The sequence below is a fragment of the Heterodontus francisci genome, unplaced genomic scaffold, assembly GCF_036365525.1.
Source record: "Heterodontus francisci isolate sHetFra1 unplaced genomic scaffold, sHetFra1.hap1 HAP1_SCAFFOLD_121, whole genome shotgun sequence".
NCBI lineage: Eukaryota > Metazoa > Chordata > Chondrichthyes > Heterodontiformes > Heterodontidae > Heterodontus > Heterodontus francisci.
The window spans coordinates 1,249,490-1,272,764 of record NW_027140425.1 but is presented as its reverse complement, the minus strand read 5'-3'; the positions used below and the strand labels follow the sequence as shown (position 1 = coordinate 1,272,764).

The window sequence follows — 23,275 nt, the reverse complement described above, 5'->3', positions numbered from 1 at the left end:
TAGGGGGATCGAGCAGACGAGTGGGACTGACTGGATCGCTCCATGGAGAGCTGGCCTTTACTCGATGGGGCAAATGGCCTCCTTCTATACCACAAATGACCCAATGACTCGATGAGTCTATGTTACTCTCACAATCAAGACAACAGAGTGACAGATTTAACACAACATTATAACATATGTTTGGTTTGACAAATTCTATAATAACTCGTCTCCACTCCTAGTATTTCTAAATCCCACACATTCACTATCATGTGAACAATTATTTCCTGTTGTGTCTCTCTCAGATTTGTAAACTTCACTATATTGGAGTGAGGTGACATCTACTGGCGGGAAGCAAGAACTGCAATCAAGCAGCAGAAACTCCACAGTCTGTCAGGGTTAAAGAAACATTGCAATATGAGGAAATAGTGAAGGGGTTTGATCGGGTTGATGGAAACATGATTCCACTTGTGGCATCGTATGAAGCAAGGGCCGGAAATATAAAATTGTCGTTAATAAAAGAAATGAGGAATTCATGAAAAATGCATTTGCTTAGAGAATGGTTATAGAGATATACAGCACTGATATAGGCCCTTTGGCCCACTGAGTCTGCACTGACCATCAACCACCCATTTATACCAATCCTATGTTAACCCAGAATTCCCTACCACATCCCCACATTTCTCCTATCGCCTTCCCTGGGGCCAATTTACAACAGTCAATTTATCTATCAACCCACAAGTCTTTCGTTGTGGGAGGAAACCAGAGTACCTTGTGGAAGCCCACATAAACAACTTGCAAACTCCACACAGGCAGTATACAGAACTGAATCGGGGTCATTGAAGTTGTGAAGCTGCAGTGCTCAACACTGCACCACCCTTAGAATGTGGATAGAGTAAAAAGTGAGATTGGATGGACAGAAGCAGTCTGAAAAGATGGCTCAAACAAAAGGTGAAAACCCTGAAATGTTAACTCTGTTTCTCTCTCCACAGATGCTGTCAGAGGTGCTGAGTATTTCCAGCACTTTCTGTTTTTATTTCAGCTTTGTAGGATATTGTTTTGATCTGAAAAAAATGCATGATCGGCTGTGGGTGCCAGTGAAATTCCACAGGAGCGAATAAAAGCCATGTTAACCGTGGCTTGTTGGTCTAGGGGTATGATTCTCGCTTTGGGTATATAAGTGATTAATATGTGAGAGATCCTGGGTTCACATGCCAGACGAGCCCTTCTCTGTTGCCATTTTTAGTTTAAGGTCATCGATTGCTTTCAGCCTTCCAGAAAGCGGAATCGATTTCCAAACTGAGCCTGCTTGAGGACCGGGGAACTGGATTCAAAGAGCTTGTCGACAAAATTGAAATGAACAAAATATACAGATTGTCAAGTGGGAATATAAGTTTGCAACAGTAACGAAAGGCCTGCTCGGGTCAGCAAATGAAACCCGACCCAAGTCTGACAGCACCACATCCGACCTGGTCCGAGCCCTTTCATTTTTTTCCCGTGCCCGAACTGACCACCAGAATGTTCAGTTAAACTTGCTTCCGTTTTTCACTTTTTAAGCTTGTGCAGGTAAGGCAACAAAAACTGTAACTGGACTTGAAAGGTTCTTTAAATGTACATTAAGATTAGAGCTACGTACCGGAGGTGATGAGCTGAAGATTGTTACCATGGAAGTTAGTGATTGTTAGGTCACTGGTTAAAGAGAAACTCATGGAGTTGTGCCCAGACAGGTTGTCCCACACTGTATTGATTAAAATATTGCCCGAAGGCTAGAAAATATCATTATACATTCCCTAGACTCCTGCTTTACAGGTTGAAATATTTTCTGCAAGTTTATCCAGAGAGCGGCTGAGATGCAGAGACCAGGAAGGTCTTGAGTGATTAATTATTATAAAATATACATTCTTATATTAAAGAGATTGTGCTCTACCTTCGATGGAATCGCTCACTGCAGACTAGTGCGGAGTGTTTCCCGCCTTGACGTCCTGGCTGTCACTGGATCTAGAGTCCAGGCCTCTGGATTACTGGTCCAGTAATCTTTGAAATTTCTCCCTTGATCTAATATTTTAATCTGGTAAATCAGATTTTACAAAAAAAAAATTAAATGATTTAAGACTGCTTCATGTTCAGCAGTGCCAAATGAATAAAGAAATTCAAATATATTCAAAATTATATATCAACTATTAAATACTAATGCCCAGCTTTGAATACAAAAAAATGCCTCTAATTGTGTTCTGGTCTGGAATGGAATTCTTCAGTGTTTCTGTTTAGCTTGGATTGACTCATCAATTTTCTTGTTTTTCACTTTGTCGATGCCTTTGAATAATTGTGGATCCTTCTTCAGGGTGTCTTCTTTCACCAGGTAGTTCTGACCTCTGATGATGTTGATCGTAATCAGCTTCAATTTGCTGATAGTTTTGGAAGTGAGCAGATTTCCTTTGCTTGAGTTTACAACATGGAACTTAGTCTGACGTGTGGACCCATGGGAGGATTTGAAAGCTGCCCTTGCATTGGAGCATACAGTTGCATCCATCCAAACAGAGGTACAGTAGAAGTGACATATTCAGTTCAGTCTGTCAATCATGGGACTTTTAATCTTAGGGTTGTGAGTTTGAGCGCCATTTAGTTTTTCCATTTTTTAGGCTTCATTAGCAGAGAGTACAAGGAGTGTTTGAAATGAAATTCAACAACAGTATGAGAAACGCTCTCTTTCATTCGGAACTCTCGCGAGCGAGGAGTGAACAGCTGGGAAGTCAATTTCATCGGGAGTTTCGGTGGAGCAGGGACTGCTGGGTAAGTAGAAACCTATATATTTGGGCTGTGTAAATTCTCTTAGCTTTTCGTTGTGCAGCTTTTCCAGGAGCACAGGCATTGCGAGCGAGGAGTGAACAGCTGGGAAGTCAATTTCATCGGGAGTTTCGGTGGAGCAGGGACTGCTGGGTAAGTAGAAACCTACATATTTGGGCTGTGTAAATTCTCTTACCTTTTCGTTGTGCAGCTTTTCCAGGAGCACAGGCATTGCGAGCGAAGAGTGAACAGCTGGGAAGTCAATTTCATCGGGAGTTTCGGTGGAGCAGGGACTGCTGGGTAAGTAGAAACCTATATATTTGAGCTGTTTCTGAACCCGAGAGACTACTCTTGTAGTGTCTCCCACCCGCCCTCCTCCTCTTACCAATAAAAAAGACTCGGTTGTGTATAGGTAAGGTGAGGCTTTTTCTATTTCTCTTCTTGTTTTATCGTGTGATTGGTTAAAAACTTGGGTATTTAGAATAGTGGGAATGGAGGTTAAGGCAGTTGAATGTTCCTCCTGCAGAATGTGGGAGGTAAGGGTCGCCAAGGGTGTCCCTGCTGACTGCATCTGCAGGAAGTGCACCCAGCTCCAGCTCCTCGAGGACCGCGTTAGGGAACTGAAGCTGGAGCTGGAGGAACTTCGGATCATTCGGGAGACGGAGGGGATTATTGAGAGGAGTTATCGGGAGGCAGTCACACCTCAGGTAAAAGAAGAAGGTAGATGGGTTACTGTCAGGGGAAGGAGAGGGAACCAGCAGGCAGTGCAGGGATCCCCTGTGGCCGTTTCCCTCAACAACAGGTATACCGTTTTGGATACTGTTGGGGGAGACGACTTACCAGGGGTAGGCAATTGGATACAGGTCTCTGGCGCAGAGTCTGTCCCTGTTGCTCAGAAGGGAAGGGGTAAGAGGAGCAGAGCATTAGTCATTGGAGACTCCATAGTTAGGGGAACAGGTAGGAGGTTTTGTGGGAACGAGAGAGACTCACGGTTGGTGTGTTGCCTCCCAGGTGCCAGGGTATGTGATGTCTCGGATCGTGTTTTTGGGATCCTCAAGGGGGAGGGGGAGCAGCCCCAAGTCGTGGTACACATAGGCACCAACGACATAGGTAGGAAGACAGATGGGGATTTAAGGCAGAAATTCAGGGAGCTAGGGTGGAAGCATAGAGCGAGAACAAACAGAGTTGTTATCTCTGGGTTGTTGCCCGTGCCACGTGCTAGCGAAGTGAGGATTAGGGAGAGAGAGGAGTTGGACAGGTGGCTGCAGGGATGGTGTAGGAGGGAGGGTTTTGGTTTCCTGGATAATTGGGGCTCTTTCTGGGGTAGGTGGGACCTCTACAAACAGGATGGTCTTCACCTGAACCAGAGGGGTACCAATATCCTGGGGGGGAGATTTGCTAGTGCTCTTCGGGGGAGTTTAAACTAATTCAGCAGGGGGATGGGAACCTAAATTGTAGTTCCAGTGTGCAGGATGTTGAGAGTAGTGTGTGCAGAGATAAGGTTATAAGGACACAAGAGGGCACTGGAAAGCAAGAGCTTGGTTTAAAAGGTGTCTTCTTCAACGCCAGGAGCATCCGGAATAAGGTGGGTGAGTTTGCAGCATGGGTTGGTACCTGGGATATCGATGTCGTGGCCATTTCAGAGACATGGGTAGAGCAGGGACTTGAATGGATGCTGCGGGTTCCGGGATTTAGATGTTTCAGTAAGAACAGAGAAGAGGGTAAAAGAGGGGGGGTGGGGGTGTGGCATTGTTAATCAAGGAAAGTATTACAGCGGCAGAAAGGACGTTTGAGGACTCGTCTACAGAGGTAGTCTGTGCCGAGGTTAGAAACAGGAGAGGTGAGGTCACCCTGTTGGGAGTTTTCTATAGACCTCCAAATAGTTCCAGAGATGTAGAGGAAAGGATAGCAAAGATGATTCTTGACAGGAGCGAGAGTAACAGGGTAGTGGTTATGGGGGACTTTAACTTTCCAAATATTGACTGGAAATACTATAGTTCGAGTACTTTAGATGGGTCTGTTTGTGTCCAGTGTGTGCAGGAGGGTTTTCTGACACAGTATGTAGACAGGCCAACCAGGGGCGATGCCACATTGGATTTGGTACTGGGTAATGAACCCGGCCAGGTGTTAGATTTAGAAGTTGGTGAGCACTTTGGTGATAGTGATCACAATTCGGTTAGGTTTACCTTAGGGATGGGCAGGGACAGGCATATACAGCAGGGCAAGAATTATAGCTGGGGGAAAGGAAATTATGATGCGATTAGGCAAGATTTAGGATGCGTAGGATGGGGAAGGAAACTGCAGGGGATGTGCACAATCGAAATGTGGAGCTTATTCAAGCAGCAGCTACTGCGTGTCCTTGATAAGTATGTACCTGTCAGGCAGGGAGGAAGTTGTCGAGCGAGGGAGCCGTGGTTTACTAAAGAAGTTGAAGAGCTTGTCAAGAGGAAGAAGAAGGCTTATGTTAGGATGAGACGTGAAGGCTCGATGGGATTGAGGTTCACAAGGAGGAGGTGTTAGCAATTTTGGAAAGTGTGAAAATAGATAAGTCCCCTGGGCCAGATGGGATTTATCCTAGGATTCTCTGGGAAGCCAGGGAGGAGATTGCAGAGCCTTTGTCCTTGATTTTTATGTCGTCATTGTCGACAGGAATAGTGCCGGAAGACTGGAGGATAGCAAATGTTGTCCCCTTGTTCAAGAAGGGGAGTAGAGACAGCCCTGGTAATTATAGACCTGTGAGCCTTACTTCGGTTGTGGGTAAAATGTTGGAAAAGGTTATAAGAGATTTATAATCATCTTGAAAAGAATAAGTTCATTAGAGATAGTCAGCACGGTTTTGTGAAGGGTAGGTCGTGCCTCACAAACCTTATTGAGTTTTTTGACAAGGTGACCAAACAGGTGGATGAGGGTAAAGCCGTGTATGTGGTCTAGATGGATTTCAGTAAGGCGTTTGGTAAAGTTCCCCACGGTGGGCTATTGCAGAAAATACGGAAGTATGGGATTGAAGGTGAATTAGTGCTTTGGATCAGAAATTGGCTAGCTGAAAGAAGACAGAGGGTGGTAGTTGATGGGAAATGTTCATCCTGGAGTATAGTTTCTAGTGGTGTACCGCAAGGATCTGTTTTGGGGCCACTGCTGTTTGTCATTTTTATAAATGACCTGGATGTGGGTGTAGAAGGGTGGGTTAGTAAAGTTGCGGATGGCACGATGGTCGGTGGAGTTGTGGATAGTGCCAAAGGATGTTGTAGGTTACAGAGGGACATAGATAGGCTGCAGAGCTGGGCTGAGAGATGGCAAATGGAGTTTAATGCGGAAAAGTGTGAGGTGATTCACTTCGGAAGGAGTAACAGGATTGCAGAATACTGTGCTAATGGGAAGATTCTTGGTAGTGTAGATGAGCAGAGAGATCTTGGTGTCCAGGTACATAAATCCCTGAAAGTTGCCACCCAGGTTAATAGAGCTGTTAAGAAGGCATATGGTGTGTTAGCTTTTATTAGTAGGGGGATCGAGTTTAGGAGCCACGAGGTCATGCTGCAGCTGTACAGAACTCTGGTGCGGCCGCACCTGGAGTATTGCGTGCAGTTCTGGTCACCGCATTATAGGAAGGATGTGGAAGCTTTGGAAAAGGTGCAGAGGAGATTTACTAGGATGTTGCCTGGTATGGAGGGAAGGTCTTACGAGGAAAGGCTGAGGGACTTGAGGTTGTTTTCGTTAGAGAGAAGGAGGAGAAGAGGTGACTTAATAGAGACATATAAGATAATCAGAGGGCTGGACAGGGTGGATAGTGAGAGCCTTTTTCCTCGGATGGTGATGGCAAACACGAGGGGACATAGCTTTAAGTTGAGGGGTGATATATATAGGACAGATGTCAGAGGTAGTTTCTTTACACAGAGAGTAGTAGGGGCGTGGAGCGCCCTGCCTGCAACAGTAGTAGACTCGCCAACTTTAAGGGCATTTAAGTGGTCATTGGATAGACATATGGATGAAAATGGAATAGTGTAGGTCAGATGGTTTCACAGGTCGGCGCAACATCGAGGGCTGAAGGGCCTGTACTGCGTTGTAATGTTTTATGTTCTATAACTCTCTGCAGCATCTCGCTGTGAAAGATTGAACTTTATCTCATTTCTTTTTCAGCTGGGAGTCAGTGCGGCTCAGTGGGTCTTCTGGCTGTCTCCCACCTCACAAACCATCAGTGCTGAGAAAGCAATGGGAAATATTACTCATGGCTGAGCAAGCAGAGGACACCGATTTAAGGTGAATGGGAAAAGAACCAAAGGCAACATGAGGAAAAACCTTTTTTATGCAGCAAATGGTTAAGATCTGATATGTACTGCCTGAGAGTGTGACGGAGGAAGATTCAACCATAGCTTTCAAAGGGATATATGATAATTATCTGAAGGGAAAAAAAATTCAGGTCTTCATGGAATACATGAGGATGTGGCATGAGCTGAGTTGCTTGTGCAGAGAGGCAGCACAAGCACGATGAGCTGAATCCCTCCTTTTGTGCTGTAAGTATTCTGTGATCTATGATTCTATACAAAGTGAAACCAACACTCACAGATGAGAAACTGACAGGTACAGTGTAAACCCCACACTAACAAACCAGCAAATGCCAGGGACAGAGTAAAACCAACAGTCCCAGACAAGAAACTGACAGATACTGTGTGAAACCCAAAAATCACTTATCAGGATTTGGCAGTTAATGTGTAAAAACCTCTCTTCAATATCCATCCTGCAAGGTACAAAGAAAATTAGGTACAAACCCAGGCTCATACTTCGAAGACTGAGAGATAAAGAGCAAAACACAGACTCACCTACAAGAGGCTGACAAGTACAGAGAATAAAATAGAGGGGGTGCAGATTAAAAACACATGCATGTAACGGATACTGATAGGGATAGAATCAAACCCTTTCTCACACATGACACGAAAATTGGTGGTGTCGTAAATAGTGAGGAGGAAAGCCTTAGATTACAGGCCAATATACATCGTCCGAGGCAGAGAATATAAGAGCAGGGAGGTTATGACGGAGCTGTATAAAATGCTAGTTAGGCCACAGCTGGGGTACTGTGTACTGTTCTGGGCACCACACGATAGGAAGGATGTGATTGCACTGGAGAGGGTGCAGAAGAGAGTCACCAGGATGTTGCCTGGGCTGGGGCATTTCAGCTATGAAGAGAGACTGAAAAGGCGAGCATTGTTTTCCTTAGAGCAGCGAAGGTTGAGGGGAGATAAGATTGAGGTTTACAGAATTATGAGGGGCATTGATGGGTTAGATAGGAAGAAACATTTTACCTTAGCGGAGGGGTCAATAACCAGGTGGCATAGATTTAAGGTAACGGGCAGGAGGTTTAGATGGGATTTGAGGAAAAAAAAATACCCAGAGGGTGGTTGGAATCTGGAATGCACTCCCTGAAGAGGTGGTAGAGGCCGGAACCCTCACAACATTTAAGAATTATTTAGATGAGCACTTGAAATGCTGTAGCATACAAGGCTACGGGCCAAATACTGGAAAATGGGATTAGAATAGTTAGGTGCTTGATGGCCAGCACAGACACAATGGGCTGAACGGCCTGTTTCTGTGCTGCATAACTCTATGATTCTATATCAGAAACTGATAGATCTGGACAAATGCTGATGTTCACATACAAGTTGTTGAAAGATATGTGGTGAAACTCACATTTTTTTTATTTCCAAAATATACTTTATTCACAAAAATCTGTAAAAATTACATTCCCAAACAGTTTAAAACAGCATCAAGTCAAAAAATACAAACAGTGCAAAGGTGATCAGTTACCTTCTGTACAATCATGAGTTGCCTCACAACCCTTCCATTTCATTGTCATGCCATATACATTTTTACATTTACAGCACACAAAATTTCTCCGATACAGTTCGAGGGATTTCCCATGGATCCAGCCCCTCAGTTCAGCTTGGTGGGGGGACCTTACACTGTGGTCTTTCCCCATTGAGCCTTCGCTGCGGCTGCCCCAAGCTTTAGTGCGTCCCTCAGCACGTCGTCCTGGACCTTGGAGTGTGCCAGTCTGCAACATTTGGTGGTGGACAACTCTTTTCGCTGGAAGACCAGCAAGTTTCGGGCAGACCAAAGGGCGTCTTTCACCGAATTGATAGTCCTCCAGCAGCAGTTGATGTTTGTCTCGGTGTGCGTCCCTGGGAATAGCCCGTAGAGCACAGACTCCTGTGTTACAGAGCTGCTTGGGATGAACATCGACAAAAACCACTGCATCTCTTTCCACAAAGTTAACTCACATAGCAATAGCAGAAACAGTCACAAACCAAAAACTGAAACATAGAGAATAATCCCACATTCTCACACCAGAAATTCACGGCTACAAAGTGAAGCTGACTCTCTCCTCCCAGGCACTGACAGGTACAACAAAAAACACACACTAACATCCCTGGAAATGAAATGTAGGAAATAAAACCTGATTACCATGTCAGAGATTGGCATTAATGACAGTTGTGGTACCCAGAATGCTCTGCGCTCTAGAATTTGCCTTGTCTCTGATCAGGAGCAGGCGCGGTAGTGGCTGAGCTCCATCTGCAGCTAGAGCGGAATATTCACAAAGTGCAGGGAGACCGTGCCCGTAGCGCGTGCACACAGCTGGAGCAGGGCGTCAAGGCCACAATAGGATGGAACAATCCCGTTTGTGTCCCTGCGGGTGGCGGTGAAGCTTTTCTCTGTGAGGCTTCCCGAAACTGCCCGCCAGCAAGGTCAACTGATCAGAGAGCGTCTGTAAATGGATAGGAATTGGGGATTGAGCAGGGAGCGTCTCTAAATGAATAAGATTTGGGGACTGGGCAAGGAGCGTCTGTAAATGGATAAGAATTGGGGATTTGGCAGGGAGCGTTTTTTTATCCGTTCGTGGGATGTGGGCGTCGCTGGCTCGATCTCAGCTACAGTAATGTGTCCAGTTCTGGGCACCAGGTTTCAGAAAGGACATCAAAGCTTTTGAGACAGTTCGGAGGAGATTTACGAGAATGATACCAGAGATGAGGGGTTTCAGTTCTCTGGACAGGGTGGTGAAGCTGGGATTGTTGGCCAAAAATGTCAAGGGGAGGTGAGGAGAGATCTTTTCACCCAGTAACTGATTCGGATTTGGAATGAATTGTCTGACAGGGTGGTGAAAACAGATTCAAATTATAACTTTCATAAAGGAATTGGACAAATATTTCAAAGTGAATTTCTCCAGGACTATGGGGAAATAGGCAGGGGGTTGGACTAATTGCATCATTTTTTTTCACAGATTCAGCACAGGCAGAAAAGACCGATTGGCCTCCTTCTGTGCTGTATGATTCTATGAAATAGTGACAGTCAGGGCAAGTCTGTATAAGAAGGAGAAATGGAGACAGGTCAGGGAGAGCACATCACCAAAACTGGGAGATACTACATTGGACAGGGAGGGTTGGAGGGGGAGAGAGCACGTACATACAGTCAGAATCAGCACCTTCAGGGGAAGAGAGAGAGAGGAACCAGTGAGTGTAGAACTGAACCCAGCCAGAGTCAACCTGCTGAAACACCAGTGAGTTCACACTGAGGAGAGATCATTCACCTGCTCCGTGTGTCGGAAGGGGTTCATTCAGTCATCCAACCTCACTGAACATCAACGTGTTCACACTGATCAGAGACCTTTTTAATGTCCTGACTGTGAGAAGAGCTTTAAAAGCAGTAATGATCTGCTGAAACACCAACACACTCACTCTGGGGAGAGGCCGTTCCCCTGCCATGTGTGTGGGAAGGGATTCACTCAGTCATTCAATCTGCTGCAACATCAGCAAGTTCACATGTAACTGCAGGGGTTGGATTCTGCTGTTGTTGCTGCTATTCATCACTTTCAGAGACAAAGTTGGGTCTTACTTTATAACCAGTGTAGTCCAGAGCAAAAGCGTCTTCTTAATGTTGAGATAAACGGGAGAAGAAACCGGGAAGTGGCGGCGAGGATGGGGGAGGTGCTGCACCATCACTTTAATGGTGCACCCTCCCTCCCCCGGGTCCTTGCTGCACGTCCGCCAGGCCTGGCGGCTCTGATTGGGGTCGTGAGAGCCCCTGAGACTCGGTGCAGCTGAGGCTGCGCTCACCCCCGCTCAGCTCTGTTGTGATATTTAAAATACGAAAGGCCTGTTGGACTGAGAGCTGATCTGGAATTTAGAAAGCAGCATTACTGGAGGCTCATTGCTGCTCAGCACAATCTCACCCCCAATCCTGGGAATTGTTGATTCTGACACCCTGTAGTTCAGTTCTGCAATTAACTAGAGGGGGAGATGTGTGAGCAGAAAAACAGAGCAAAATGAAAACACAGCTGGACAGATGTGCAACAGGTCAATCCACTGTTACAATAACTCCATCTCTGATTCCCTCCTGACAGTAATCAGCCCTTTCACAGAGACTGTGGGTGGCTCTGAAAAGAGCCTTTGGTTTATTAGATGTCATTTCGGCCGCTTTACTTTTTCTGGGAGCTCTGAGCGCTGGTTTTCTTGGGCAGCAGCAAGGCCTGCATATTAGGCAGCACCCCACCCTGAGCGATGGTCACGTCTCCCAGCAGCTTGATGAGCTCCTCGTTGTTGCGGACGGCCAGTTGCAGGGGTCTGGGGATGATGCGGGTCTTCTTGTTGTCCCGGGCCACGTTACCGGCCAGCTCGAGGATTTCAGCGGTCAGATACTCGAGCATTTTGCAGCGCCAACATCATCACATTTCCGCAACAAATCCATCTTCGTGCGTGCGTGATAAAGTGTCATTGGGTATCTAGCCACCCCATCCCCCCACCACTTGGCTGGAGGAAGTGGCTGAATGGGAAATTTTGAAGCTGTCGCTCTCCCCCCTCGGCAACTCACTCCAGACCTCGCTGCTCCCCCCGCCACTCCCCTGGCCAGTTGTTCCTCGCTTCGCACCACCCCACTCTCTGGCCACTCGCTCCAGGCCGTGCCGCTTCCCTCCTCTCAGCCACTCACTCCTACGTCGCCCCGTCACCCCTTGCGGCCCTCCTGCTTCTACAGGTGGCGCCTGGTGAAGAAATGTGGGAGCGAGTGTCACGGCCAGAGCTAGCAGCTGTGGGCTGGGCTGGGACAGGGTGGGGGGGGGGGGTGGGGGTGCAGAGAGCGAACAGCCAGAGTGCGGAATTTCGCCAGTCGGGAGGAGGGGGAGAAAGCGAGTTGCAGAGGGGGGAGAGCGGTCAGTGGGGTGGGAGCTAGTAGCTGCATCCGGGTGAAGTCAATCCTGGTCAGTTATATAAACAAATCACAATAACGAATTGGCAGCACATTTTATCCTCTGCCCGATTTTCATTTCCATCGATCGGGGTGCTAATTCACTATCTTCCAATGGAAATTCAATCATAAAATTCCTTTTGTATTAATAGGATTACTGAAATGTTAAATGGATCTGAGGATTACAGTTAGTATTAGCAAACGCACCCGAGTGAATTAGCACCCCAATCGATGGAAAGGAAAATCGGGGTCAGTATATAATGTGCTGCCAATTCGTTATTGAGATTGTTGAGTAATTCGATTCTGCCCAACACTGAAATTGGCGGCTTTTTTGAATTCAAACTTTCTGCCAGGACGACAATTTAAGCCAATGATTTGCTGTATTTTCTAATTCGAGGCTTGGCAATTGGTTAAGACATGCGAATGGGAAGAGGGTGACCAATCAGAAGTGGGCTCTGGATAGCGCGGGCTCAAACTGCGGGAATTCCAGGTCCCTGAATGAATGAGCTGAAACTGATCAGTTTCACAAACCCTGTCAGTTTCAGTGCAGGAAACACCGTCTCGGGGGAAATAACATCACAAGTGGGTCTGGTTCCAGTGACGGCTGCTGCAAAACTCCCGGATTCTCTCATTGCAGCGAAATCATTTTGAAATTCTGTGAAAACAATGAGTGATTCTGGAGGAGTGATGTGGCTTTTCACTGAGGGCATGTGTGGACTGGGGAAATAACTAACTGTAGAGCCTCGGGCACTGTTTACACAGCCCGTTCAGAAAATCAAATCCACTGCACATCCTTGCCACAAATGAAATGTCAAATTTGGGGATTCTAGTTTTGTATCTCGAACACAGCACAGATGTATTCCAGACAGTTCTAAACAGCCTATCCCAGCTCCCGTTTCCAGGTCACTGCTCTCTCTGTGAGGCGGTGGGTGGCTCTCAGAAGAGCCTTTGTTGTGTTTGCTGGAAAGGGTCGAGTTGTTCAGCCGCTGAATTCGTCGAGAGTGCGGCCCTGCCGTTTCAGAGCGTACACCACATCCATGGCAATGACCGTCTTGTGCTTGGCGTGTTCAGTGTAGGTGACCGCATCCCTGATCACATTCTCCAGGATAACCTTCAACACCCCGCGAGTCTCCTCATAGATCAAACCTGAGATCCGCTTGACCCCGCCACGGCGAGCCAGGCGGTGGATTGCTGCTTTGGTGATGCCCTGGATATTATCACGAAGCACTTTGCGGTGCCGCTTTGCTCCGTCTTTGCCCAGTCCTTACCCTCCTTTACCTCTGCCAGACTTTCTTTTATTAATTTCCAAAATATACTTTATTCATAAAAATCTGTAAAAAAAAAATACATTACAAAACAGTTCCAAAAAGCACCAAGTCAAGCAATACAAAGAATGCAAAGGAGATCAGTTTCCTTCAATACAGGAGTGAGTTACCTCACAACCCTTCCATTTCATTGTCATGCCGTGTACATTTTACAGCAAACAAATATTTTCTGGCTACAGTTCGAGTGGTTTCCCATGATTCCAGGTCCTCAGTTCAGCTTGGTGAGGGGACCTTACACTGTGGTCTTTCCACATTGAGCCTTTGCTGCGGCTGCCCCAAGTTTTAGTGCGTCCCTCAGCACGTAGTCCTGGACCTTGGAATGTGTCAGTCTGCAACATTCGGTCATGGACAACTCTTTGCACTGGAAGACCAGCAAGTTTCGGGCAGACCAAAGAGCGTCTTTCAACGAATTGATAGTCTTCCAGCAACAGTTGATGTTTACCTCGGTGTGCGTCCCTGGGAACAGACTCCTGTGCTACAGAGCTGCTTGGGATGAACCTCGACAAAAACCACTGCATCTCTTCCACACCTGCTTTGCAAAGACACATTCCAGAAAGAGGTGGGCAACGTCTCTTTTCCACCACAGCCACCTCGAGGGCCGCGTGTGGATGGGGTGAGACTTCGTGTGTGCAGGAAGGATCTGACAGGGAGGGCTCTTCTCACCATCAGCCAGGCTACATCATGAGCTTGTTTTAAAGTTCTGGTGATGAGGCATTCTGCCAAATGACTTTGGACTTCTGCTCAGGGGACCATCCGACAGGATCCACCATCTCCTTTTCCCGTAGGGCCTTGAGGATATTCCGTGCAGACCACTGCCTGATGGATTGGTGGTCAAAGGTGTTTTTCCACAGAAACTTTTCCATGAAGGATAGGCAGTACGGCACAGTCCAACTGGATGGAGCATTCCGCGGCAATATGACCAGGCCCATCCTTTGCAACACTGGGGACAGATAGAACCACAGCACGTAGTGACACTTGAAGTTTGCAAACTGGGGATCGACACACAGCTTGATGCAGCCGCACACAAAGGTAGCCATAAGGATGAAGGCGACGTTGGGTACATTTATCCCGCCCTTATCCAGAGGTTTGAACATCGTGTCCCTCCGGACTCGGATCATTTTGGATCCCCAGATGAAGCGGAAAATGGCTCAGGTGATCGCCACAGCGCAGGAATGCGGTATGGGCCAGACCTGCGCCACGAACAGCAATGTGAGCGCCTCGCACCTGATGACCAGGTTCTTATCCATAATGGAGAGAGATCGCTGCTCCCACATGCTCAGCTTATGTTGTACCCTGGCTACTCGCTCCTTCCAGGTTTTGGTGCACGTCTCAGCCCTTCCAAACCATATCCCCAGCACCTTCAGGTAATCTGACCTAACGGTGAAGGGGACAAAGGATCGGTCAGCCGAGTTCCCAAAGAACATGGCCTCGCTCTTGCCGTGTTTAACATTGGCTCCCAAGGCCAGTTCGAGCTGGTCGCAGATACGCATCACTCTGCGCACAGACAGTGGATCCGAGCATAAAACCGCGACGTCATCCATGTACAGGGAGGTTTTAACCTGAGTGCCTCCGCTGCCTGGGATTATCACCCATCTGATGCTCGCATTCTTCCTAATAGACTCAGCAAAGGGTTCAATACTGCAAACAAACAAGACAGGGGAGAGAGGACAGCCCTGTCTGACTCCAGATTGGATCGGGAAACTTTCTGATTCCCACCCATTGATTGAGACTGCACTACTGATGTTTGTGTAGAGTAGTTTGATCCAATTGCAGATTCCCTCCCCAAACCCCATTTTGGAATGCACATCCATCATGTAAGTGTGCGATATCCTGTCAAAAGCCTTCTCCTGGTCCAGGCTGATGAGGCAGGTGTCCACTCTCCTGTCCCGTCCATAGGTGATCATATCCCTGAGTAGCGCAAAGCTATCAGAGATTGTCCTGCCTGGTATAGTATAGGTCTGATCAGGGTGAATCACCAACTCCAGAGCGGACTTGAATCGACTGGCTATGTCTTTTGACAGAATATTGTAGTCAGCATTAAGCAGAAATTGGGCCAACAATTACTGATTTCAGTCCTCTCCCCCTTCTGCTTGTCGATGAGGGTGATGATGCCTTTCCTCATGGATTCTAACATGCTGCCAGCCTGGAGCATACTCTTGTTTACTGGCAGACATGTTGATTCTTTCCTGAAATCAGTGCACAATAAAAGAGACTGATTCTGTCAGGCTCCTTTTTATACAGGCCACCTGGACCTTGCTGAGAAAGGCAGAGTGAGAGCAGGGAGGGGAGGAGACACGAGTGAAGATTAAACAGAGAGCTAGATGGAGGAGACACCCAGAGTGACAGACAGAGAGAGAACGGCCCCTCATCTTTCAGCTCCACCTCCAGTTTCCTCCGGGCTGCCAATTTCAAACCCTTTATTAACAGTAGAACCAAAACCCAGCTCTCCACACAAACCCTTCCAGACTCGGCCTTCATAGTCAAGGCTTTCCAGAAAGCCGGAGCTTTTAAATATGGTCCCGATGCAATTAACACTCAGTAATATTCCCACCGAAACATAGTCCATTCTATACTAAGAAACCTCCTCAGTAACATCACCATTTCCACACACATCCGCTTCCTGCAGTTTACAAACACCTTACTGCAGCTGTTTGGGAATCTCCTGTGTTAAGATTGGAGTTGGAAAGCGGACTTTACCCGGCAGTGCTATCGTCTCACACTGAATCTGCTAGACATCATGTTCTCTTTATTGCGAGAGAGAAAGCACGGATTTAGGAAATGTTCATTTGAAATGATCTCCATTGAGAACGAGCCCGGCCGTGGGACAGGTATTCCAGTGCAAAGAGCTGTCCATGACCGAGTGTTGCAGACTGGCACATTGCAACGTCCAAGACTATGTGCTGTGGGACGGCATTAAAGCTTGGGGAAGCCACCATGGAGACTCAATGGGGAAAGGCTGCAGTCTGAGGCCCTAGTAGGCCATAGTACAGTGAGGGGCTGGAACCTGTGTAAAACACCTCGGGCTGTTTGCACCAGACAATGTTTGATGTGTAATGTAAATACTGTAAATATAACCTGTGCAGGCAGGGATTGTGAGATACATCATGTACATTATTGAAGGAAACTGATCTGTATTGTACCTTATGTAATATTAAATTTGAACTGCTTTGCAATGTAATTGCACAAATTATATGAATAAAATACATATTGTGCAAAAGAAAGCAGCTTTCCTGTCAACACGCACCTTTTCTCTGGGCACAACTTTCCTGTGATCTTGTCATACCCAACTTCGCTCGATATCTTCTGACACACACACTTTACAGTCTGTCATTTCCAAAAACAAGCATTCTAAAATCAAAAGACCTTTTGTTTATTTCTCCTTTCTTTTCATTTCTCCTCTATTCTTCTCAATCACTCCCTTCAACAGTCCTATTCAGATCAAGGTGGAATGTGAATAGTGTCACAACTCACCTCTGACACTCTTATTACCCTTTTCTCTTGTCTCATTCAATGGGAAAGTTTTATTCACCAGTCTGTTGCTGTTTTACACTCTTGCCATACCATCTGGTATTGCATCCATCTGAATTCTGTGCTTTCATGGCCTTACATATCTTTTCCTCTTCTGGATGATTTGTTTGCTTCAGTTCCATTCAACCAGGCTGGACCACAGGGAAGCTTAGAACCTTTGCCTTGGACGGGTCCATGTTGATCCATTACATTCAGAATCACCTCCTTGAAATAACTCCATAGTACAACTACAGTAACCACACAGAATCTGCTTCAAACACTCCTCCACATTTTATCTGTTCTGACTGTCAACACCTCCAGCTCTTTTGTTTAAGTGGAACCCATCAGGTGTGTATAGGCTCCTTCTATTCTGAAAGCTGTAGCACTGGTTCAGGGAATTCAGCCCTGTTTCTCTACTCGAAATGATCAGCCATGCTTGATCTGCCTCGTATTTTGCTTTTATTGCAACGTAACAAGACCTCCAATCCTCTGGCACCACACCTGTATCCAGTGAGGGATTGGAAAATGATGGTCAGATCTTCCACTAGTTCTTCCCTGGCTTCTTTCAACAGCCTGGGGTACATTTCATCTGGTCCTGATGATTTATTCACATTCAAGGATGCTCATCCCATTAAGACTTCCTCTCTCCTTCAGTTATCACGTCCAATACTTCACACTCCTCCTCCTTAATAACAATATCTGCATCACCCTCTCATTCGGGAAAACAGTAAAGTATTCATTAAGGATATTGGCAACATCTTCCACCCCGATACAAAGGTTACATTTTTGATCTTTTATGTGCCCTGCTGTTTGCTTTGTTGCCTCTTACTCTAATGTTTTGATGCAACATCTTTGGGTCCATTGTTATTTTGTTTGTTCATGTTCTTTCCTGCTTTCTCTTTGCTCTTCACCACTGCTCCCAAACGCCTCCAGTGCAGTCAAAACACAACTTGTCAGAATTGGGATTCGAACACACGCCTCCCATGAAGACTGCGACTTGAACGCAGCGCCTTCGACCGCTCGGCCACCCTAACTGCCGACAACACACTGCCAATGCTAAGGAAATTATTCATTCTTTGGGAAAGTATTTGTGAGATTGTGGAAATGTCTGGAAGAGGAAAGACCAGCGGGAAAGCTCGGGCCAAGGCCAACTCTCACTCCTCCCGGGCTGGACTGCAGTTCCCAGTGGGCCGTGTTCACAGGCTCCTGAGAAAGGGCAACTATGCTGAGCGTGTGGGTGCCGGAGCCCCGGTCTATCTGGCTGCTGTGCTCGAGTATCTGACCGCTGAAATCCTCGAGCTGGCCGGTAACGCGGCCCGGGACAACAAGAAGAGCCGCATCATCCCCAGACAACTGCAGCTGGCCTTCCGCAACAACGAGGAGCTCAACAAGCTGCTGGGAGGGGTGACCATCGCTCAGGGCGGGGTGCTGCCTAATATCCAGGCCGTGCTGCTGCCCAAGAAAACCAGCACTCAGAGCTCCCAGAAAAAAGTAAAGCGGCCAAAATGTCATCAAATAAACCAAAGGCTCTTTTCAGAGCCACCCACGGTCTCTGTGAAAGGACTGGTTACTGTCAGAAGGGAGTCAGAGATGGAGTTATTGTAACAGTTGATTGACCTGTTTCACATCTGTCCAGGTGTGTTTTCAGTTCCCTCTATGGATTTCGCTCTGTTTCTCTGCTCACACATCTCCCCCTCTAGTTAAGTGAAGAAGTGAACTACAGGGTGTCAGAATCAACAATTTAATAAATCCCGCTGCCTTCGATTTTATAAATCCCGAGATTATCCCGGTACATTAACGGGAACTGGTTCGGAGCTGATGAATTAATTTAATAATGGAAGTGTCCGGGTTAATTCTCTGTTTTTCATTTGGACAGTTTGAATTGTGTTTTTTTTTTCTCTCTGGTGATCTGAGCGCCGCTTCTCAATGAGAATCTGCTCCCGGAACAGAGTAAATGCAGGAAGGAAGAGGCCATTCTCGGGCTGTGTGTTTCTCTCCCAACCTGATCTGTTTAGACCGCACTGCTCCCAGAGGACGGAATCAGTGAGAGTTGTTCACACACAGGAGCTGAGTCCATTGCAGCGCTTTAATATGTGCCTTCCCCCCGGCCCTCCCTATTCTCCGGACACAGAGCTGTCTGTTTCCCCCGGCGGCGGGATAGAGTCGGGGATTCTCTGCCCGCAGTGTCAGGGTCTGCAACCCCGGGGAACTGGCGGTTTCAGTCAGAGTGACTGAGCTGCCTTACATACCCTGTGTACTGATCTCCAATGGATTCAAATATTAGTGAACTCATTGGGTAATGTTTGTAAATAACCCTCATGTGAACGGACCCGGCTCCATTAATGCCTTCCAAATAAAACTGGGATCCATTTCTTTTCCCCAAATGCCAGCTAACGGATCCCAGGAGCGGGGCTGAGATTGTGCTGAGCAGCAATGAGTCTCCGGTAATGCTGCTTTCTAAATTCCAGATGGCAGCTCTTTCCTTTGCTGGCTCTGAAAAGAGCCCTTGTTACACTTGTTACTGAAGCTGGGTTTTAGGTGCGTTCCCCGCGGATGCGGCGGGCCAGCTGGATGTCTTTGGCCATGATGGACCGGGATCATTCTGGTGAATCTGCTCATTTTCCGGCAGAAGCATCAGTCGCTGTTTGAACTGTTTAAAGTCAGGGGTGTATTAGCAGCCAGAAAGTGAAGGGCAGTTCATTGCTCCCTGCAGCATTATCCGCCTCTTTCAGGAGAAAAGATCAGAAACCGCTCGTTTCTGTCAGTCCCCGAGAAGCCTGTGAGAAGTGGTTAGTCGCTAATTTGTTCCTTTTACAGAGAGGAAGCTGATATTTGTCCCGTTTTAAATTGCTGAACCGGACCTTCCTCCCGCCGCTTCCAGTTAACAGATTGACAAATGAAAACGATTCCTCAAATCGCGTCAGGATTTTGTGACGGTAAATACAGTAAAACAGAACATAAAATGAGAGGTTTTAAAATTGTTGCCTGAAAATTGAAATTTTCCATCATTTCAATTCCTTCCTGCTCTTCAATTGCCGGGCTTTTTCCAATTGGAAAATCTAAGCCAATGAGAACTTCTATTTACTTATATGTGATTCTCCTATTGGTTAAGAATTGGATTGAGAAGCGGGTGACCAATCAGAGACAGAGTCAAACTGCGGGGATTCCAGGCCCCCAGTAACTGAGCTGAAACTGTTCAGATTGACAAACCCTGGCAGTAGCTTCACACATTGGACACTTCACACTGAGTCATTCAAGGGCTGGTGTGAGAGAAGCTTCAGATCCTGTCATTACTCTCTGACTCATCATTCATCTGGAACCAAACAATTAGTAAATGTGAAGCAGTGAAGAGACTTTTCACTCTCACTGCAGAATGTGTCATCTGGGGAAATAAGGAACTATTATTTTCGGAGATTCCAGGTACATTCCTCCCTGAACAAATCCATTCTTCACATTCCCGATTACAGCCTATCCCAGCTCCTGTTGTCACCCGACTCCAGCTGAATTGGAGAAACTCATGTGTTGGGGTTTGAGTTGTGAGGGGGGTTTCTCCGCCAGTGTTCCTGTCTTACAGACTCTCCCCCTGAATTTGTGAACTGAGACTGCACCGAACACATCTCCAGTTAGAGTGAGGGCCGGATATCCCTCTGTTTTATTACAGAGAGTGGGGAAAGGGCTGGGTGGAGGGGAGTCACCAGGGATCCTGGATTGACTCCAAATCATTTCCATGTGGAATCTGCAGGCGGGGCCGGGACAGGGATCATTTGATCAGGGGATCAGCTCTTTCCTGAGAGATGTGGGTGGCTCTGAGAAGAGCCTTTGTGTTCAGATGTTTACAAGTTTCCCGCGCTCTTTCACTTCTTTCCAGACCCTGTTTTCTGAGCCTTCGCTGCTTTCGGCTTGACATTGCTCTTCCATGTCTGCACTTTCTTCAGCGCCTTTCTGCCGGCCGCACTCTTGCCTTTTTTGACCTTCTTCGCAGGAGACTTTTTCTGAAGCGCTGCTTTCTTCACCACCTTATTTGGCGTTGCCGCCGCCTTGCTGCTCGTTTTCTTGGCTGTTACTTTCTTTGTTGTCACTTTCACGTCTGCTGGTTTCTTCACTAAAGATTTCTTGTCTGCTGGTTTCTTCACTGAAGATTTCTTGTCTGCTGGTTTCTTCACCTTCTTTCCCACTTTTCCCTCGGTTTTCCTTCTTGCTGATTTTGAAGGAGCCGGAGGCTCCCTGTCCCTTGCTCTGCACCAGGGACCCTTTGTTCACATTCCTCTTGATACTTTGCTTGATCTGGGTTTTGAGCTTCTCCTGAGCGGTGGCAGACCTGCAAGGAATCAACTACCAGCTAGCGTATAAAGCGAGACCAAGGCTCAGGGCCTTCAGTTACCTGGAGGGGAGTCGGAGAGGCAGCGGATCCTGTGAGGAACCACAATCCAGGAAGGATGAGAAGGTCATTGTCAGGGTACAGAGGAGATTAAGTTAAAGATTTACCAGTTTATAAGCAAGCGCAGAGCCAAGGAACGGTGCTGGGGCAGATCAAATAATAGGAAGCTGTGATCAGTTGGAAGGTAAGAGTGATGAAATGACAGAAGAGATGATGGTGCAAGGCAAATGTCAGGGAAAGAAAAAGTAACATTTTGTAAGCACAGATAGCAGGAGTGGGGTTTGAACCCACGCAGACACATATCTATTGGATCTTAAGTCCAACACCTTAACCACTCGGCCATCCTGGTACATTAACCCACCACTGAAAATGAAATTTAATGTGATCCGGGTGCCATCTGGCCTTTTCCAATACAAAGTTATGACTCCTCTCCCATGCTGAATTGGACCCTTCATTATTTATGAACCTCAATCGGATCACCCCTCAGTCTAGGTTTCTCTAAGGTGTAGGGTCCCAACTCTTTTAGTCTAACTTGATAACCAAGATGTCTTATCCTGGGAATTCGTTGAATGTCTCTCCTCTGTACCCTTTCCAAAGCCTCAATATCACCCATCATGTGAGGAGACCTAGACTGGAGACAATATTCCAAGTGAGTCCTGACCAAGGTTTCATAAAAGGACAAATTCGGGACATCTCAGATACTGAAGGAGTCCATGTCCAGAAGCAGCAAGACCTGGACAACATTCAGACTTGGGCTGCTAAGTGGCAAGTAACATTCACACCACATAAGTACCAGGCAATGACCATCTCCAACAAGAGAGAATGTAACCATCTCCCTTTGACGTTCAACAGCATTACCATCGCTGAATCCCCCCACCATCAACATCCTGGGGGTTACCATTGACAAAAGCTTAACTGGACCATTCATATACATTCTCTGGCGACAAGAGTAAATCAGATAGTGGGAATTCTGTGATGAGTAACTCAGCTCAAGGCACATGGTGAAATGCTCATTCGGAGAGCTGGAGAAATGGACTGGTCAGGTGGGCAGAAAAGTGGCAAATGGAATTCAACTTGGAGAAGTGTGAGGTGATGCCTTTGGTGAGGTCAAACACAGCAAAGGAAGACACAATTCATGGGTGAATGCTGGGAGGTGTAGAGGAAGTGAGGGACCTTGAAGTGAATGTCCACAAATCCCTGAAAGTAGCAGGATAGGTTGATAAGCTGGTTGAGAAGGCTTATGGAATCCTTTCCTTTATTATCCTATGTATAGAATATAAGAGCAGGGAGGTTATGCTGGAACTGTATAAATCATTAGTTCGGCCACAACTTGAGTTCTGTGTGCAGTTCTGGTCACCTCATTCCAGAAAGGATGTAATTGCACTAGAGAGGTTACAGAGGAGATTTACGAGGATGTTGCCAGGACTGGAAAAATGCAGCTATGAGGAAAGATTGGATAGACTGGGGTTGTTCTCCTTGGAATAGAAGAGGCTGAGGGGAGATTTGATTGAAATATACAAAATTGTGAGGGGTCTGGATAGAATGGATGGGAAGGGTCTATTTACCTTAGTAGGGAGGTCAGTGACTAGGGGGCATAGATTTAAAGTGATGTGTTGAACAATTAGAGGGGAGATGAGGAAAGTTTTTTTCACCCAGAGGGCTGTGGGAGTCTGGAACTCACTGCCTGTAAGGGTAGCTGAGGCAGAAACCCTCAACTCATTTAAAAGGAGTCTGGATGTGCACCTCAAGTACCTGAACCTGCAGGGCGACGGTCCAAATGCTGGACAATGGGATTCAGCTGGGTGGCTCGTTTTTTGGCCTGCCTGTGCTGTAAACTTTCTATGTTCTATGATTCTATGCAGACACAATGGGCCCAATGGCCTCCTTCTCCACTGTAATAATTTTGTGATTTTTGACTCTCCAAAACTTGTCAACCATCTACAAGGCACAAACCAGGATGAGTGCAGCACCAGCAATACTCTAGAAACTCGACACTGTTCAGGACAAAGCAGCCGCCTTGATTGTCACCCCATTCACCTCCTGAAACATTCACTCCCTTCATCACTGACGCACAGTG

The 23,275-nt window shown here is 46.8% G+C and overlaps 1 non-coding gene across 1 annotated transcript; it reads right to left on the bottom strand.

Annotated features, from left to right (window-relative positions):
* Positions 1-21,464: 21,464 nt before the first annotated feature.
* On the bottom strand, positions 21,465-21,547 carry trnal-uaa (transfer RNA leucine (anticodon UAA)). The gene has a single exon. It is a non-coding gene; the product is annotated as a tRNA-Leu (tRNA).
* Positions 21,548-23,275: the final 1,728 nt, after the last annotated feature.